The sequence below is a fragment of the Amblyomma americanum genome, chromosome 2 (assembly GCF_052857255.1).
Source record: "Amblyomma americanum isolate KBUSLIRL-KWMA chromosome 2, ASM5285725v1, whole genome shotgun sequence".
Classification (NCBI taxonomy): Eukaryota; Metazoa; Arthropoda; class Arachnida; order Ixodida; family Ixodidae; genus Amblyomma; species Amblyomma americanum.
Window position 1 is genome coordinate 210,526,333 of NC_135498.1, and position 17,980 is coordinate 210,544,312.

General features: G+C 55.7%; 1 protein-coding gene across 4 annotated transcripts in view; it reads right to left on the minus strand.

Moving 5' to 3' along the window:
- Positions 1 to 17,980, minus strand: part of LOC144122121 (rifampicin phosphotransferase-like) — a 798,972-nt gene that overhangs the window by 410,836 nt on the left and 370,156 nt on the right. The window lies entirely within an intron of this gene.

Genomic DNA, 17,980 nt, shown 5'->3' on the forward strand with positions numbered 1-17,980 from the left:
GCAGTGCAGCTGAAGTTTGGTGCTCCCGAGACCGTCGGAAGCGTGCTAGAATTCTGCAGCGCCTGCCGGATACGTATGCATGCCGAGTATAGAGACCGCGAAGAGCGAAAGCTTCAGCCGTGTCAGAGCAGTGCAGCTGAAGGTGGGCGCTCCCGAGACCGTCGGAAGCGTGCTAGAACTATGCAACGCCTGCCGGATACCTATGCATGCCGGGTATAGAGACCGACTGCGAAGAGCGAAAGGTCGAGTCATGTCAGAGCAGTGCAGCTGAAGTTGGGCGCACCCGAGACCTTCGGAAGCGTGCTAGAATTATGCAACGCCTGCCGGACACGTATGCATGGCGGGTATAAAGACCGCGAAGAGCGAAAGCTTCAGTCGTGTCAGAGCAGTGCAGCAGAAGTTGGGCGCTCCCGAGATCGTCGGAAGCGTGCTAGAATTATGCAACGCCTGCCGGGTACATATGCATGCCGGGTATAGAGACCGCGAAGAGCGAAAGATTCAGTCGTGTCAGAGTAGTGCAGCTGAAGTTGGGCGCTCCCGAGACCGTCGGAAGCTTGCGAGAATTATGCAACGCCTGCCGGATACGTGTGCATGCCGGGTATACAGACCGCGAAGAGCGAACGCTTCAGTCGTGTCAGAGCAGTGCAGCTGATGTTGGGTGCTTCCGAGACTGCCGGAAGCGTGCTTGAATTATGCAACGCCTCCCGGATACGCATGCATGCCGGGTATAGAGACCGCGAAGAGCGAAAGCTTCAGTCGTGTCATAGCAGTGCAGCTGAAGTTGGGCGCTCCCGAGACCGTCGGAAGCGTGCTAGAATTATGCAACGCCTGCCGGATACGTATGCATGCCGGGTATAGGGACCGACTGCGAAGAGCGAAAGGTCGAGTCATGTCAGACCAGTGCAGCTGAAGTTGGGCGCACCCGAGACCTTCGGAAGCGTGCTAGAATTATGCAACGCCTGCCGGACACGTATGCATGGCGGGTATAAAGACCGCGAAGAGCGAAAGCTTCAGTCGTGTCAGAGCAGTGCAGCAGAAGTTGGGCGCTCCCGAGATCGTCGGAAGCGTGCTAGAATTATGCAACGCCTGCCGGGTACATATGCATGCCGGGTATAGAGACCGCGAAGAGCGAAAGATTCAGTCGTGTCAGAGTAGTGCAGCTGAAGTTGGGCGCTCCCGAGACCGTCGGAAGCTTGCGAGAATTATGCAACGCCTGCCGGATACGTGCGCATGCCGGGTATACAGACCGCGAAGAGCGAACGCTTCAGTCGTGTCAGAGCAGTGCAGCTGATGTTGGGTGCTTCCGAGACTGCCGGAAGCGTGCTAGAATTATGCAACGCCTTCCGGATACGTATGCATGCCGGGTATAGAGACCGCGAAGAGCGAAATCTTCAGTCGTGACAGAGCAGTGCAGCTGAAGTTGGGCGCTTCCGAGACCGTCGGAAGCGTGCTAGAATTATGCAACGCCTGCCAGGATACATATGCATGCCGGGTATAGAGACCGCGAAGAGCGAAATCTTCAGTCGTGTCAGAGCAGTGCAGCTGATGTTGGGCGCTCCCGAGACCGTCGGAAGCGTGCTAGAATTATGCAACGCCTGCCAGGATACATATGCATGCCGGGTATAGAGACCGCGAAGAGCGAAATCTTCAGTCGTGTCAGAGCAGTGCAGCTGATGTTGGGCGCTCCCGAGACCGTCGGAAGCGTGCTACAACTATGCAACGCCTGCCGGATACGTATGCATGCCGGGTATAGAGACCGCGAAGAGCGAAAGCTTCAGTCGTGTCAGAGCAGTGCAGCTGAACTTGGGCGTTCCCGAGACCGTCGGAAGCGTGCTAGAATTATGCAACACCTGCCGGATACGTATGCATGCCGAGTATAGAGACCGCGAAGAGCGAAAGCTTCAGCCGTGTCAGAGTAGTGCAGCTGAAGTTGGGCGCTCCCGAGACAGTCGGAAGCGTGCTAGAATTCTATAACGCCTGCCGGATACGTATGCATGTTGAGTATAGAGACCGCGAAGAGCGAAAGCTTCAGCCGTGTCAGAGCAGTGCAGCTGAAGTTGGGCGCATCCTGAGACCGTCGGAAGCGTGCTAGAACTAAGCAACGCCTGCCGGATACGTATGCAAGCCGGGCATAGAGACCGCGAAAAGCGAAAGCTTCAGTCGTGTCAGAGCAGTGCAGCTGAACTTGGGTGCTCCCGAGACCGTCGGAAGCGTGCTAGAATTATGCAACGCCTGGCGGATACGTATGCATGCCGGGCATAGAGACCGCGAAGAGCGAAATCTTCAGTCGTGTCAGAGCAGTGCAGCTGAAGGCGGGCGCTCCCGAGACCGTCGGAAGCGTGCTAGAATTATGCAACACGTCCGGATACGTATGCATGCCGGGTATAGAGACCGCGAAGAGCGAAAGCTTCAGTCGTGTCAGAGCAGTGCAGCTGAAGTTGGGCGCTCCCGAGACCGTCGGGAGCGTGCTAGAATTATGCAACTCCTGTCGGATACGTACGCATGCCGGGTATAGAGACCGCGAAGAGCGAAAGCTTCAGCCGTGTCAGAGCAGTGAAGCTGAAGGTGGGCGCTCCCGAGACGGTCGGAAGCGTGCTAGAATTATGCAACGCCTGCCGGATACGTATGCATGCCGGGTATAGAGACCGCGAAGAGTGAAAGCTTCAGTCGTGTGAGAGCATTGCAGCTGAAGTTGGGCGCTCCCGAGACCGTCGGGAGCGTGCTAGAATTATGCAAAGCCTGCCGGATACGCATGCATGCCGGGTATAGAGACCGCGAGGAGCGAAAGCTTCAGTCGTGTAATAGTAGTGCAGCTGAAGTTGGGCGCTCCCGAGACCGTCGGAAGCTTGCTAGAATTATGAAACGCCTGCCGGATGCGTGTGCATGCCGGGTATACAGACCTCGAAGAGCGAAAGCTTCAGTCGTGTCAGAGCAGGGCAGCTGATGTTGGGTGCTCCCGAGAGCGTCGGAAGCGTGCTAGAACTTTGCAACGCCTGCCGGATACGTATGCATGCCGGGTATAGAGACCGCGAAGAGCGAAAGCTTCAGTCATGTCAGAGCAGTGCAGCTGAACTTGGGCGCTCCCGAGACCGTCGGAAGTGTGCTAGAATTATGCATCGCCTGCCGGATACGTATGCTTGCCGGGTACAGAGACCGCGAAGAGCGAAATCTTCAGTCGTGTCAGAGCAGTGCAGCTGAAGTTGGGCGCTTCCGAGACCGTCGGAAGCGTGCTAGAATTATGCAACGCCTGCCGGATACGTATGCTTGCCGGGTATAGAGACCGCGAAAAGCGAAAGTTTCAGTCGTGTGAGAGCATTGCAGCTGAAGTTGGGCGCTCCCGAGACCGTCGGAAGCGTGCTAGAATTATGCAACGCCTGCCGGATACGTATGCTTGCCGGGCATAGAGACCGCGAAGAGCGAAAGCTTCAGTCGTGTGAGAGCATTGCAGCTGAAGTTGGGCGCTCCCGAGACCGTCGGAAGAGTGCTAGAATTATGCAACCCCTGCCGGATACGTATGCTTGCCGGGTACAGAGACCGCGAAGAGCGAAATCTTCAGTCGTGTCAGAGCAGTGCAGCTGAAGTTGGGCGCTTCCGAGACCGTCGGAAGCTTGCTAGAATTATGAAACGCCTGCCGGATACGTATGCTTGCCGGGTATAGAGACCGCGAAGAGCGAAAGTTTCAGTCGTGTGAGAGCATTGCAGCTGAAGTTGGGCGCTCCCGAGACCGTCGGGAGCGTGCTAGAATTATGCAACGCCTGCCGGATACGCATGCATGCCGGGTATAGAGACCGCGAAGAGCGAAAGCTTCAGTCGTGTCAGAGCAGTGCAGCTGATGTTGGGCGCTCCCGAGACCGTCGGAAGCGTGCTAGAACTATGCAACGCCTGCCGGATACGTATGCATGCCGGGTATAGAGACCGCGAAGAGCGAAAACTTCAGTCGTGTCAGAGCAGTGCAGCTGAACTTGGGCGTTCCCGAGACCGTCGGAAGCGTGCTAGAATTATGCAACGCCTGCCGGATACGTATGCATGCCGAGTATAGAGACGGCGAAGAGCGAAAGCTTCAGCCGTGTCAGAGCAGTGCAGCTGAAGTTGGGCGCTCCTGAGACCGTCGGAAGCGTGCTAGAACTAAGCAACGCCTGCCGGATACGTATGCAAGCCGGGCATAGAGACCGCGGTGAGCGAAAGCTTCCGTCGTGTCAGAGCAGTGCAGCTGAACTTGGGTGCTCCCGAGACCGTCGGAAGCGTGCTAGAATTATGCAACGCCTTGCGGATACGTATGCATGCCGGGCATAGAGACCGCGAAGAGCGAAATCTTCAGTCGTGTCAGAGCAGTGCAGCTGAAGGCGGGCGCTCCCGAGACCGTCGGAAGCGTGCTAGAATTATGCAACTCCTGTCGGATACGTACGCATGCCGGGTATAGAGACCGCGAAGAGCGAAAGCTTCAGTCGTGTGAGAGCAGTGCAGCTGAAGTTGGGCGCTCCCGAGACCGTCGGGAGCATGCTAGAATTATGCAGCTCCTGCCGGATACGTATGCATGCCGGGTATAGAGACCACAAAGAGCGAAATCTTCAGTCGTGTCAGAGCAGTGCAGCTGAAGTTGGGCGCTCCCGAGACTGTCGGAAGCGTGCTAGAATTATTCAACGCCTGCCGGATACCTATGCATGCCGGGTATAGAGACCTCGAAGACCGAAAGCTTCAGTGGTGTCAGAGCAGTGCAGCTGAAGTTTGGTGCTCCCGAGACCGTCGGAAGCGTGCTAGAATTCTGCAGCGCCTGCCGGATACGTATGCATGCCGAGTATAGAGACCGCGAAGAGCGAAAGATTCAGTCTTGTCAGAGTAGTGCAGCTGAAGTTGGGCGCTCCCGAGACCGTCGGAAGCTTGCGAGAATTATGCAACGCCTGCCGGATACGTATGCATGCCGGGTATAGAGACCACAAAGAGCGAAATCTTCAGTCGTGTCAGAGCAGTGCAGCTGAAGTTGGGCGCTTCCGAGACCGTCGGAAGCGTGCTAGAATTATGCAACGCCTGCCAGGATACATATGCATGCCGGGTATAGAGACCGCGAAGAGCGAAATCTTCAGTCGTGTCAGAGCAGTGCAGCTGATGTTGGGCGCTCCCGTACCGTCGGAAGCGTGCTAGAACTATGCAACGCCTGCCGGATACGTATGCATGCCGGGTATAGAGACCGCGAAGAGCGAAAGCTTCAGTCGTGTCAGAGCAGTGCAGCTGAACTTGGGCGTTCCCGAGACCGTCGGAAGCGTGCTAGAATTATGCAACACCTGCCGGATACGTATGCATGCCGAGTATAGAGACCGCGAAGAGCGAAAGCTTCAGCCGTGTCAGAGCAGTGCAGCTGAAGTTGGGCGCTCCCGAGACAGTCGGAAGCGTGCTAGAATTCTATAACGCCTGCCGGATACGTATGCATGTTGAGTATAGAGACCGCGAAGAGCGAAAGCTTCAGCCGTGTCAGAGCAGTGCAGCTGAAGTTGGGCGGATCCTGAGACCGTCGGAAGCGTGCTAGAACTAAGCAACGCCTGCCGGATACGTATGCAAGCCGGGCATAGAGACCGCGAAAAGCGAAAGCTTCAGTCGTGTCAGAGCAGTGCAGCTGAACTTGGGTGCTCCCGAGACCGTCGGAAGCGTGCTAGAATTATGCAACGCCTGGCGGATACGTATGCATGCCGGGCATAGAGACCGCGAAGAGCGAAATCTTCAGTCGTGTCAGAGCAGTGCAGCTGAAGGCGGGCGCTCCCGAGACCGTCGGAAGCGTGCTAGAATTATGCAACGCGTCCGGATACGTATGCATGCCGGGTATAGAGACCGCGAAGAGCGAAAGCTTCAGTCGTGTTAGAGCAGTGCAGCTGAAGTTGGGCGCTCCCGAGACCGTCGGGAGCATGCTAGAATTATGCAACTCCTGCCGGATACGTATGCATGCCGGGTATGGAGACCACAAAGAGCGAAATCTTCAGTCGTGTAAGAGCAATGCAGCTGAAGTTGCGCGCTCCCGAGACTGTCGGAAGCGTGCTAGAATTATTCAACGCCTGCCGGATACCTATGCATGCCGGGTATAGAGACCGCGAAGAGCGAAAGCTTCAGTGGTGTCAGAGCAGTGCAGCTGAAGTTTGGTGCTCCCGAGACCGTCGGAAGCGTGCTAGAATTCTGAAACGCCTGCCGGATACGTATGCATGCCGAGTATAGAGACCGTGAAGAGCGAAAGCTTCAGCCGTGTCAGAGAAGTGAAGCTGAAGGTGGGCGCTCCCGAGACCGTCGGAAGCGTGCTACAACTATGCAACGCCTGCCGGATACCTATGCATGCCGGGTATAGAGACCGCGAAGAGCGAAAGCTTCAGTCGTGTCAGAGCAGTGCAGCTGAAGTTGGGCGCTCCCGAGACGGTCGGAAGCGTGCTAGAATTATGCAACGCCTGCCGGATACGTATGCATGCCGGGTATAGAGACCGCGAAGAGCGAAAGCTTCAGTCGTGTGAGAGCATTGCAGCTGAAGTTGGGCGCTCCCGAGACCGTCGGGAGCGTGCTAGAATTATGCAACGCCTGCCGGATACGCATGCATGCCGGGTATAGAGACCGCGAGGAGCGAAAGCTTCAGTCGTGTCATAGTAGTGCAGCTGAAGTTGGGCGCTCCCGAGACCGTCGGAAGCTTGCTAGAATTATGAAACGCCTGCCGGATGCGTGTGCATGCCGGGTATACAGACCTCGAAGAGCGAAAGCTTCAGTCGTGTCAGAGCAGTGCAGCTGATGTTGGGTGCTCCCGAGACCGCCGGAAGCGTGCTAGAATTATGCAACGCCTTCCGGATACGTATGCGTGCCGGGTATAGAGACCGCGAAGAGCGAAATCTTCAGTCGTGTCAGAGCAGTGCAGCTAAAGTTGGGCGCTTCCGAGACCGTCGGAAGCGTCCTAGAATTATGCAACGCCTGCCAGGATACATATGCATGCCGGATATAGAGGCCGCGAAGAGCGAAATCTTCAGTCGTGTCAGAGCAGTGCAGCTGATATTGGGCGCTCCCGAGAGCGTCGGAAGCGTGCTAGAACTTTGCAACGCCTGCCGGATACGTATGCATGCCGGGTATAGAGACCGCGAAGAGCGAAAGCTTCAGTCATGTCAGAGCAGTGCAGCTGAACTTGGGCGCTCCCGAGACCGTCGGAAGTGTGCTAGAATTATGCATCGCCTGCCGGATACGTATGCATGCCGAGTAAAGAGACCGCGAAGAGCGAAAGCTTCAGTCGTGTGAGAGCATTGCAGCTGAAGTTGGGCGCTCCCGAGACCGTCGGAAGCGTGCTAGAATTATGCAACGCCTGCCGGATACGTATGCTTGCCGGGTATAGAGACCGCGAAGAGCGAAATCTTCAGTCGTGTCAGAGCAGTGCAGCTGAAGTTGGGCGCTTCCGAGACCGTCGGAAGCGTGCTAGAATTATGCAACGCCTGCCGGATACGTATGCTTGCCGGGTATAGAGACCGCGAAGAGCGAAAGTTTCAGTCGTGTGAGAGCATTGCAGCTGAAGTTGGGCGCTCCCGAGACCGTCGGGAGCGTGCTAGAATTATGCAACGCCTGCCGGATACGCATGCATGCCGGGTATAGAGACCGCGAAGAGCGAAAGCTTCAGTCGTGTCAGAGCAGTGCAGCTGATGTTGGGCGCTCCCGAGACCGTCGGAAGCGTGCTAGAACTATGCAACGCCTGCCGGATACGTATGCATGCCGGGTATAGAGACCGCGAAGAGCGAAAGCTTCAGTCGTGTCAGAGCAGTGCAGCTGAACTTGGGCGTTCCCGAGACCATCGGAAGCGTGCTAGAATTATGCAACGCCTGCCGGATACGTATGCATGCCGAGTATAGAGACGGCGAAGAGCGAAAGCTTCAGCCGTGTCAGAGCAGTGCAGCTGATGTTGGGTGCTCCCGAGACCGTCCGAAGCGTGCTAGAACTATGCAACGCCTGCCGGATACCTATGCATGCCGGGTATAGAGACCGCGAAGAGCGAAAGCTTCAGTCGTGTCAGAGCAGTGCAGCTGAAGTTGGGCGCTCCTGAGAGGGTCGGAAGCGTGCTAGAATTATGCAACGCCTGCCGGATACGTATGCATGCCGGGTATAGAGACCGCGAAGAGCGAAAGCTTCAGTCGTGTGAGAGCATTGCAGCTGAAGTTGGGCGCTCGTGAGACCGTCGGCAGCGTGCTAGAATTATGCAACGCCTGCCGGATACGCATGCATGCCGGGTATAGAGACCGCGAAGAGCGAAAGCTTCAGTCGTGTCAGAGCAGTGCAGCTGATGTTGGGCGCTTCCGAGACCGTGGGAAGCGTGCTAGAATTATGCAACGCCTCCCAGGATACATATGCATGCCGGGTATAGCGACCGCGAAGAGCGAAAGCTTCAGCCGTGTCAGAGCAGTGCAGCTGAAGTTGGGCGCTCCCGAGACAGTCGGAAGCGTGCTAGAATTATATAACGCCTGCTGGATACGTATGCATGCCGGGTATAGAGACCAGAAAGAGCGAAATCTTCAGTCGTGTCAGAGCAGTGCAGCTGAAGTTGGGCGCTCCCGAGACTGTCGGAAGCGTGCTAGAATTATTCAACGCCTGCCGGATACCTATGCATGCCGGGTATAGAGACCGCGAAGAGCGAAAGCTTCAGCGGTGTCAGAGCAGTGCAGCTGAAGTTTGGTGCTCCCGAGACCGTCGGAAGCGTGCTAGAATTCTGCAACGCCTGCCGGATACGTATGCATGCCGAGTATAGAGACCGTGAAGAGCGAAAGCTTCAGCCGTGTCAGAGCAGTGCAGCTGAAGGTGGGCGCTCCCGAGACAGTCGGAAGCGTGCTAGAACTATGCAACGCCTGCCGGATACCTATGCATGCCGGGTATAGAGACCGCGAAGAGCGAAAGCTTCAGTCGTGTCAGAGCAGTGCAGCTGAAGTTGGGCGCTCCCGGGACGGTCGGAAGCGTGCTAGAATTATGCAACGCCTGCCGGGTATAGAGACCGCGAAGAGCGAAAGCTTCAGTCGTGTGAGAGCATTGCAGCTGAAGTTGGGCACTCCCGAGACCGTCGGGAGCGTGCTATGATTAGGCAACGCCTGCCGGATACGCATGCATACCGGGTAGAGAGACCGCGAAGAGCGAAAGCTTCAGTTGTGTCAGAGTAGTGCAGCTGAAGTTGGGTGCTCCCGAGACCGCCGGAAGCGTGCTAGAATTATGCAACGCCTTCCGGATACGTATGCGTGCCGGGTATAGAGACCGCGAAGAGCAAAATCTTCAGTCGTGTCAGAGCAGTGCAGCTGATATTGGCCGCTCCCGAGAGCGTCGGAAGCGTGCTAGAACTTTGCAACGCCTGCCGGATACTTATGCATGCCGGGTATAGAGACCGCGAAGAGTGAAAGCTTCAGTCATGTCAGAGCAGTGCAGCTGAACTTGGGCGCTCCCGAGACCGTCGGAAGTGTGCTAGAATTATGCAACGCCTGCCGGATACGTATGCATGTCGAGTATAGAGACCGCGAAGAGCGAAAGCTTCAGTCGGGTGAGAGCATTGCAGCTGAAGTTGGGCGCTCCCGAGACCGTCGGAAGCGTGCTAGAATTATTCAACGCCTGCCGGATACCTATGCATGCCGGGTATAGAGACCGCGAAGAGCGAAAGCTTCAGCGGTGTCAGAGTAGTGCAGCTGAAGTTTGGTGCTCCCGAGACCGTAGGAAGCGTGCTAGAATTCTGCAACGCCTGCCGGATACGTATGCATGCCGAGTATAGAGACCGCGAAGAGCGAAAGCTTCAGCCGTGTCAGAGCAGTGCAGCTGATGTTGGGTGCTCCCGAGACCGTCCGAAGCGTGCTAGAACTATGCAACGCCTGCCGGATACCTATGCATGCCGGGTATAGAGACCGCGAAGAGCGAAAGCTTCAGTCGTGTCAGAGCAGTGCAGCTGAAGTTGGGCGCTCCTGAGAGGGTCGGAAGCGTGCTAGAATTATGCAACGCCTGCCGGATACGTATGCATGCCGGGAATAGAGACCGCGAAGAGCGAAAGCTTCAGTCGTGTGAGAGCATTGCAGCTGAAGTTGGGCGCTCCCGAGACCGTCGGCAGCGTGCTAGAATTATGCAACGCCTGCCGGATACGCATGCATGCCGGGTATAGAGACCGCTTAGAGCGAAAGCTTCAGTCGTGTCAGAGCAGTGCAGCTGATGTTGGGCGCTTCCGAGACCGTGGGAAGCGTGCTAGAATTATGCAACGCCTGCCAGGATACATATGCATGCCGGGTATAGAGACCGCGAAGAGCGAAAGCTTCAGCCGTGTCAGAGCAGTGCAGCTGAAGTTGGGCGCTCCCGAGACAGTCGGAAGCGTGCTAGAATTATATAACGCCTGCCGGATACGTATGCATGCCGAGTATAGAGACCGCAAAGAGCGAAAGCTTCAGCCGTGTCAGAGCAGTGCAGCTGACGTTGGGCGCTCCTGAGACCGTCGGGAGCATGCTAGAATTATGCAACGCCTGCCAGGATACATATGCATGCCGGGTATAGAGACCGCGAAGAGCGAAAGCTTCAGTCGTGTCAGAGCAGTGCAGCTGATGTTGGGCGCTTCCGAGACCGTCGGAAGCGTGCTAGAATTATGCAACGCCTGCCAGGATACATATGCATGCCGGGTATAGAGACCGCGAAGAGCGAAAGCTTCAGCCGTGTCAGAGCAGTGCAGCTGAAGTTGGGCGCTCCCGAGACAGTCGGAAGCGTGCTAGAATTATATAACGCCTGCCGGATACGTATGCATGCCGAGTATAGAGACCGCAAAGAGCGAAAGCTTCAGCCGTGTCAGAGCAGTGCAGCTGAAGTTGGGCGCTCCTGAGACCGTCGGAAGCGTGCTAGAACTAAGCAACGCCTGCCGGATACGTATGCAAGCCGGGCATAGAGACCGCGAAGAGCGAAAGCTTCAGTCGTGTCAGAGCAGTGCAGCTGAACTTGGGTGCTCCCGAGACCGTCGGAAGCGTGCTAGAATTATGCAACGCCTGGCGGATACGTATGCATGCTGGGCATAGAGACCGCGAAGAGCGAAATCTTCAGTCGTGTCAGAGCAGTGCAGCTGAAGGCGGGCGCTCCCGACACCGTCGGAAGCGTGCTAGAATTATGCAACGTGCCCGGATACGTATGGATGCCGGGTATAGAGACCGCGAAGAGCGAAAGCTTCAGTCGTGTCAGAGCAGTACAGCTGAAGTTGGGCGCTCCCGAGACCTTCGGGAGCGTGCTAGAATTATGCAACTCCTGTCGGATACGTACGAATGCCGGGTATAGAGACCGCGAAGAGCGAAAGCTTCAGTCGTGTGAGAGCAGTGCAGCTGAAGTTGGGCGCTCCCGAGACCGTCGGGAGCATGCTAAAATTATGCAACTCCTGCCGGATACGTATGCATGCCGGGTATAGAGACCACAAAGAGCGAAATCTTCAGTCGTGTCAGAGCAGTGCAGCTGAAGTTGGGCGCTCCCGAGACTGTCGGAAGCGTGCTAGAATTATTCAACGCCTGCCGGATAGCTATGCATGCCGGGTATAGAGACCGCGAAGAGCGAAAGCTTCAGCGGTGTCAGAGCAGTGCAGCTGAAGTTTGGTGCTCCCGAGACCGTCGGAAGCGTGCTAGAATTCTGCAACGCCTGCCGGATACGTATGCATGCCGAGTATAGAGACCGCGAAGAGCGAAAGCTTCAGCCGTGTCAGAGCAGTGCAGCTGAAGGTGGGCGCTCCCGAGACAGTCGGAAGCGTGCTAGAACTATGCAACGCCTGCCGGATACCTATGCATGCCGGGTATAGAGACCGCGAAGAGCGAAAGCTTCAGCGGTGTCAGAGCAGTGCAGCTGAAGTTTGGTGCTCCCGAGACCGTTGGAAGCGTGCAAGAATTCTGCAACGCCTGCCGGATACGTATGCATGCCGAGTATAGAGACCGCGAAGAGCGAAAGCTTCAGCCGTGTCAGAGCAGTGCAGCTGAAGGTGGGCGCTCCCGAGACCGTCGGAAGCGTCCTAGAACTATGCAACGCCTGCCGGATACCTATGCATGCCGGGTATAGAGACCGCGAAGAGCGAAAGCTTCAGTCGTGTCAGAGCAGTGCAGCTGAAGTTGGGCGCTCCCGAGACGGTCGGAAGCGTGCTAGAATTATGCAACGGCTGCCGGATACGTATGCATGCCGGGTATAGAGAAAGCGAAGAGCGAAAGCTTCAGTCCTGTGAGAGCATTGCAGCTGAAGTTGGGCGCTCCCGAGACCGTCGGGAGCGTGCTAGAATTATGCAACGCCTGCCGGATACGCATGCATGCCGGGTATAGAGACCGCGAAGAGCAAAAGCTTCAGTCGTGTCAGTGTAGTGCAGCTGATGTTGGGCGCTCCCGAGACCGTCGGAAGCTTGCTAGAATTATGAAACGCCTGCCGGATAAGTGTGCATGCCGGGTATACAGACCGCGAAGAGCGAAAGCTTCAGCCGTGTCAGAGCAGTGCAGCTGAAGTTGGGTGCTCCCGAGACCGTCGGAAGCGTGCTAGAATTATGCAACGTCTGGCGGATACGTATGCATGCCGGGCATAGAGACCGCGAAAGCGAAATCTTCAGTCGTGTCAGAGCAGTGCAACTGAAGGCGGGCGCTCCCGAGACCGTCGGAAGCGTGCTAGAATTATGCAACGCGTCCGGATACGTATGCATGCCGGGTATAGAGACCGCGAAGAGCGAAATCTTCAGTCGTGTCAGAGCAGTACAGCTGAAGTTGGGCGCTCCCGAGACCGTCGGGAGCGTGCTAGAATTATGCAACTCCTGTCGGATACGTACGCATGCCGGGTATAGAGACCGCGAAGAGCGAAAGCTTCAGTCGTGTGAGAGCAGTGCAGCTGAAGTTGGGCGCTCCCGAGACCGTCGGGAGCATGCTAGAATTATGCAACTCCTGCTGGATACGTATGCATGCCGGGTATAGAGACCAGAAAGAGCGAAATCTTCAGTCGTGTCAGAGCAGTGCAGCTGAAGTTGGGCGCTCCCGAGACTGTCGGAAGCGTGCTAGAATTATTCAACGCCTGCCGGATACCTATGCATGCCGGGTATAGAGACCGCGAAGAGCGAAAGCTTCAGCGGTGTCAGAGCAGTGCAGCTGAAGTTTGGTGCTCCCGAGACCGTCGGAAGCGTGCTAGAATTCTGCAACGCCTGCCGGATACGTATGCATGCCGAGTATAGAGACCGTGAAGAGCGAAAGCTTCAGCCGTGTCAGAGCAGTGCAGCTGAAGGTGGGCGCTCCCGAGACAGTCGGAAGCGTGCTAGAACTATGCAACGCCTGCCGGATACCTATGCATGCCGGGTATAGAGACCGCGAAGAGCGAAAGCTTCAGTCGTGTCAGAGCAGTGCAGCTGAAGTTGGGCGCTCCCGGGACGGTCGGAAGCGTGCTAGAATTATGCAACGCCTGCCGGGTATAGAGACCGCGAAGAGCGAAAGCTTCAGTCGTGTGAGAGCATTGCAGCTGAAGTTGGGCACTCCCGAGACCGTCGGGAGCGTGCTATGATTATGCAACGCCTGCCGGATACGCATGCATACCGGGTAGAGAGACCGCGAAGAGCGAAAGCTTCAGTCGTGTCAGAGCAGTGCAGCTGAAGTTGGGCGCGCCCGGGACGGTCGGAAGCGTGCTAGAATTATGCAACGCCTGCCGGGTATAGAGACCGCGAAGAGCGAAAGCTTCAGTCGTGTGAGAGCATTGCAGCTGAAGTTGGGCACTCCCGAGACCGTCGGGAGCGTGCTATGATTATGCAACGCCTTCCGGATACGTATGCGTGCCGGGTATAGAGACCGCGAAGAGCAAAATCTTCAGTCGTGTCAGAGCAGTGCAGCTGAAGTTGGGCGCTTCCGAGACCGTCGGAAGCGTGCTAGAATTATGCAACGCCTACCAGGATACATATGCATGCCGGATATAGAGACCGCGAAGAGCGAAATCTTCAGTCGTGTCAGAGCAGTGCAGCTGATATTGGCCGCTCCCGAGAGCGTCGGAAGCGTGCTAGAACTTTGCAACGCCTGCCGGATACTTATGCATGCCGGGTATAGAGACCGCGAAGAGTGAAAGCTTCAGTCATGTCAGAGCAGTGCAGCTGAACTTGGGTGCTCCCGAGACCGTCGGAAGCGTGCTAGAATTATGCAACGCCTGGCGGATACGTATGCATGCTGGGCATAGAGACCGGGAAGAGCGAAATCTTCAGTCGTGTCAGAGCAGTGCAGCTGAAGGCGGGCGCTCCCGACACCTTCGGAAGCGTGCTAGAATTATGCAACGTGCCCGGATACGTATGGATGCCGGGTATAGAGACCGCGAAGAGCGAAAGCTTCAGTCGTGTCAGAGCAGTACAGCTGAAGTTGGGCGCTCCCGAGACAGTCGGAAGCGTGCTAGAACTATGCAACGCCTGCCGGATACGTACGAATGCCGGGTATAGAGACCGCGAAGAGCGAAAGCTTCAGCGGTGTCAGAGCAGTGCAGCTGAAGTTTGGTGCTCCCGAGACCGTCGGAAGCGTGCTAGAATTCTGCAACGCCTGCCGGATACGTATGAATGCCGAGTATAGAGACCGCGAAGAGCGAAAGCTTCAGCCGTGTCAGAGCAGTGCAGCTGAAGGTGGGCGCTCCCGAGACAGTCGGAAGCGTGCTAGAACTATGCAACGCCTGCCGGATACCTATGCATGCCGGGTATAGAGACCGCGAAGAGCGAAAGCTTCAGCGGTGTCAGAGCAGTGCAGCTGAAGTTTGGTGCTCCCGAGACCGTCGGAAGCCTGCAAGAATTCTGCAACGCCTGCCGGATACGTATGCATGCCGAGTATAGAGACCGCGAAGAGCGAAAGCTTCAGCCGTGTCAGAGCAGTGCAGCTGAAGGTGGGCGCTCCCGAGACCGTCGGAAGCGTGCTAGAACTATGCAACGCCTGCCGGATACCTATGCATGCCGGGTATAGAGACCGCGAAGGGCGAAAGCTTCAGTCGTGTCAGAGCAGTGCAGCTGAAGTTGGGCGCTCCCGAGACGGTCGGAAGCGTGCTAGAATTATGCAACGGCTGCCGGATACGTATGCATGCCGGGTATAGAGAAAGCGAAGAGCGAAAGCTTCAGTCCTGTGAGAGCATTGCAGCTGAAGTTGGGCGCTCCCGAGACCGTCGGGAGCGTGCTAGAATTATGCAACGCCTGCCGGATACGCATGCATGCCGGGTATAGAGACCGCGAAGAGCAAAAGCTTCAGTCGTGTCAGTGTAGTGCAGCTGATGTTGGGCGCTCCCGAGACCGTCGGAAGCTTGCTAGAATTATGAAACGCCTGCCGGATAAGTGTGCATGCCGGGTATACAGACCGCGAAGAGCGAAAGCTTCAGTCGTGTCAGAGCAGTGCAGCTGATGTTGGGTGCTCCCGAGACCGCCGGAAGCGTGCTAGAATTATGCAACCCCTTCCGGATACGTATGCATGCCGGGTATAGAGACCGCGAAGAGCGAAATCTTCAGTCGTGTCAGAGCAGTGCAGCTGATATTGGGCGCTCCCGAGACCGTCGGAAGCGTGCTAGAACTTTGCAACGCCTGCCGGATACGTATGCATGCCGGGTATAGAGACCGCGAAGAGCGAAAGCTTCAGTCATGTAAGAGCAGTGCAGCTGAACTTGGGCGCTCCCGAGACCGTCGGAAGTGTGCTAGAATTATGCAACGCCTGCCGGATACGTATGCATGCCGAGTATAGAGACCGCGAAGAGCGAAAGCTTCAGCCGTGTCAGAGCAGTGCAGCTGATGTTGGGTGCTCCCGAGACCGCCGGAAGCGTGCTAGAATTATGCAACGCCTTCCGGATACGTATGCATGCCGGGTATAGAGACCGCGAAGAGCGAAAGCTTCACTCATGTCAGAGCAGTGCAGCTGAACTTGGGCGCTCCCGAGACCGTCGGAAGTGTGCTAGAATTATGCAACGCCTGCCGGATACGTATGCATGCCGAGTATTGAGACCTCGAAGAGCGAAAGCTTCAGTCGTGTCAGAGCAGTGCAGCTGATGTTGGGTGCTCCCGAGACCGCCGGAAGCGTGCTAGAATTATGCAACGCCTTCCGGATACGTATGCATGCCGGGTATAGAGACCGCGAAGAGCGAAATCTTCAGTCGTGTCAGAGCAGTGCAGCTGATATTGGGCGCTCCCGAGAGCGTCGGAAGCGTGCTAGAACTTTGCAACGCCTGCCGGATACGTATGCATGCCGGGTATAGGCACCCTGCACCCGCCAGGCACCGCCACCGTCGACGCTGCGTTCAGCGCCCCTCGCGGCCAGTTCCTCGTCCCTGTCAGGAAGGCTCACCTCACGACTTCGAAGGGATCGCGTCTGCCAGCGGCGTGCCGCTTATTGTAGAGGCGGGATTTCGCGCTATTCACGATGCGGAAAAATTCTTTACAGGAGCTAACATCAAGAAAGGCAAGAAGCTTTTTGAAGCAGGACACGTACACAACGTGAAAGAGGTGGTGTCGTGCGACGGGAGCGAAGTAGCAGCCCGGTGCATTGCGCAGACGAGCATCACTGCGCCACCGAAAACCATCAAATTAACGGTAAGAAATATTTCTATCTAATGTCTGTTAGCGCTGCCATCTTACTTTATTTTTTTTTATGTAGCTATCTTCCAGTAGACAGCTTGTTGCCGCGAGCTGCAGTTGCAAGGCAGGCGTCGCAGGCAAATGCAAACACGCTGCTGCCGTTGCCGTGTATTTGGAGCAGTGTGAAACGCTCTCTAAAACGAGCCAACCGCAAGCCTGGGGTGTTCCTACATTTAAGAAGATTTACCCGAAACTTTCGAAGACGACCAAGCGGCATAACATTGAAAGTAACTAGAAAACTGCAGTTTTTGAGCGAGCGGCGCAAACCTGACTTGATAACATTCTCGTTTGCAGCACCTTCGGTTTTCGATATGAAATTCCCTGTTGCAACTATCCCTTGAAATGATGTACCCGCTGTGTAATCTGCCGCTCATATTTTTTTTCATTTTTTCAGCAGCTGCTAGGTCGTTATCGCTGCAACACGTGCGTCAATATTTTGGGGATATCAAATGTCCAATAAACGAGCTTTTACAAGCAGAAGAGGATGAAAGCTGTGGTGAAGCGCCTGTGCGCACTGAAACTCCTGCCGGCAACGTAAAATTTTTTGACTGGGATTGTTCAGAAAAGGAGTACCCCAGCTACTTCATGCAGGATTCTTGCGGAAAGCTTGTGCTAAAAAAGCGGAATTTCACTGCAAGGTTTGTTTAATTTCTACACAGTTAGGACAAGTGCCCTGATTCTTCGACATTAGGATATGTGATTACTGTACTAAATTATCACGCAGTCTTTCAGATGTGGAGGCAAAGATTTATGAGGAACATGTTGCTGTTGCCCCTGAAAACGTGCCTTCACTGTCCAAAAAGACGCTGGACGACAAGGCGCAGTCGAAGCGAGCTAGGATTCCGCGCATAACTTTAACAAAGGTAAGCGATTCTTTGCTGCGCAAAATTTGGGCTTCCTCAGGTGTGAGCTCGGACGAGTTGCGAAGTCAATGACCGGAAATCGCAGGTGCAAGAAGAAGGAAGGGTTCCCAGAGATCCATTAGCATTCCTCGGCGTCTGTTGAATGTGCCATGAGTTAAAAACCTGTCTAGGAGGTAATGCAAGAGTCAAGCAAACGCCTTCCGCACGGGTTTGACCATTGTTAGACCAGAAACCGCGCGCGCGTGTTGGCCGTCGCGAAGGGTGGGCCCCGCAGTGGCACAGTCCTTGGAATGGCAGCTGCGGAGCCGAACGAGCTCCGCCGAGGGCCTTAAATTCCAAGTAAAACCCGCCGGCCACCAATGGTGGAAAAAAAAAACCACCAAAAAAAAGGGGATTCGGAGGACTCACTACGAAATAAAAGAACTTTCGCATACCAGAGTAAAAGGTTGGAAATAGCAGTTCGCTGTGAGCAAACAAAATTGTGATAATGTGAGTAAACTTGCCCTTGGCGCAGAAATATCGTTTTGGCTGCAAAATATTTATTCTAAGCTCTAAT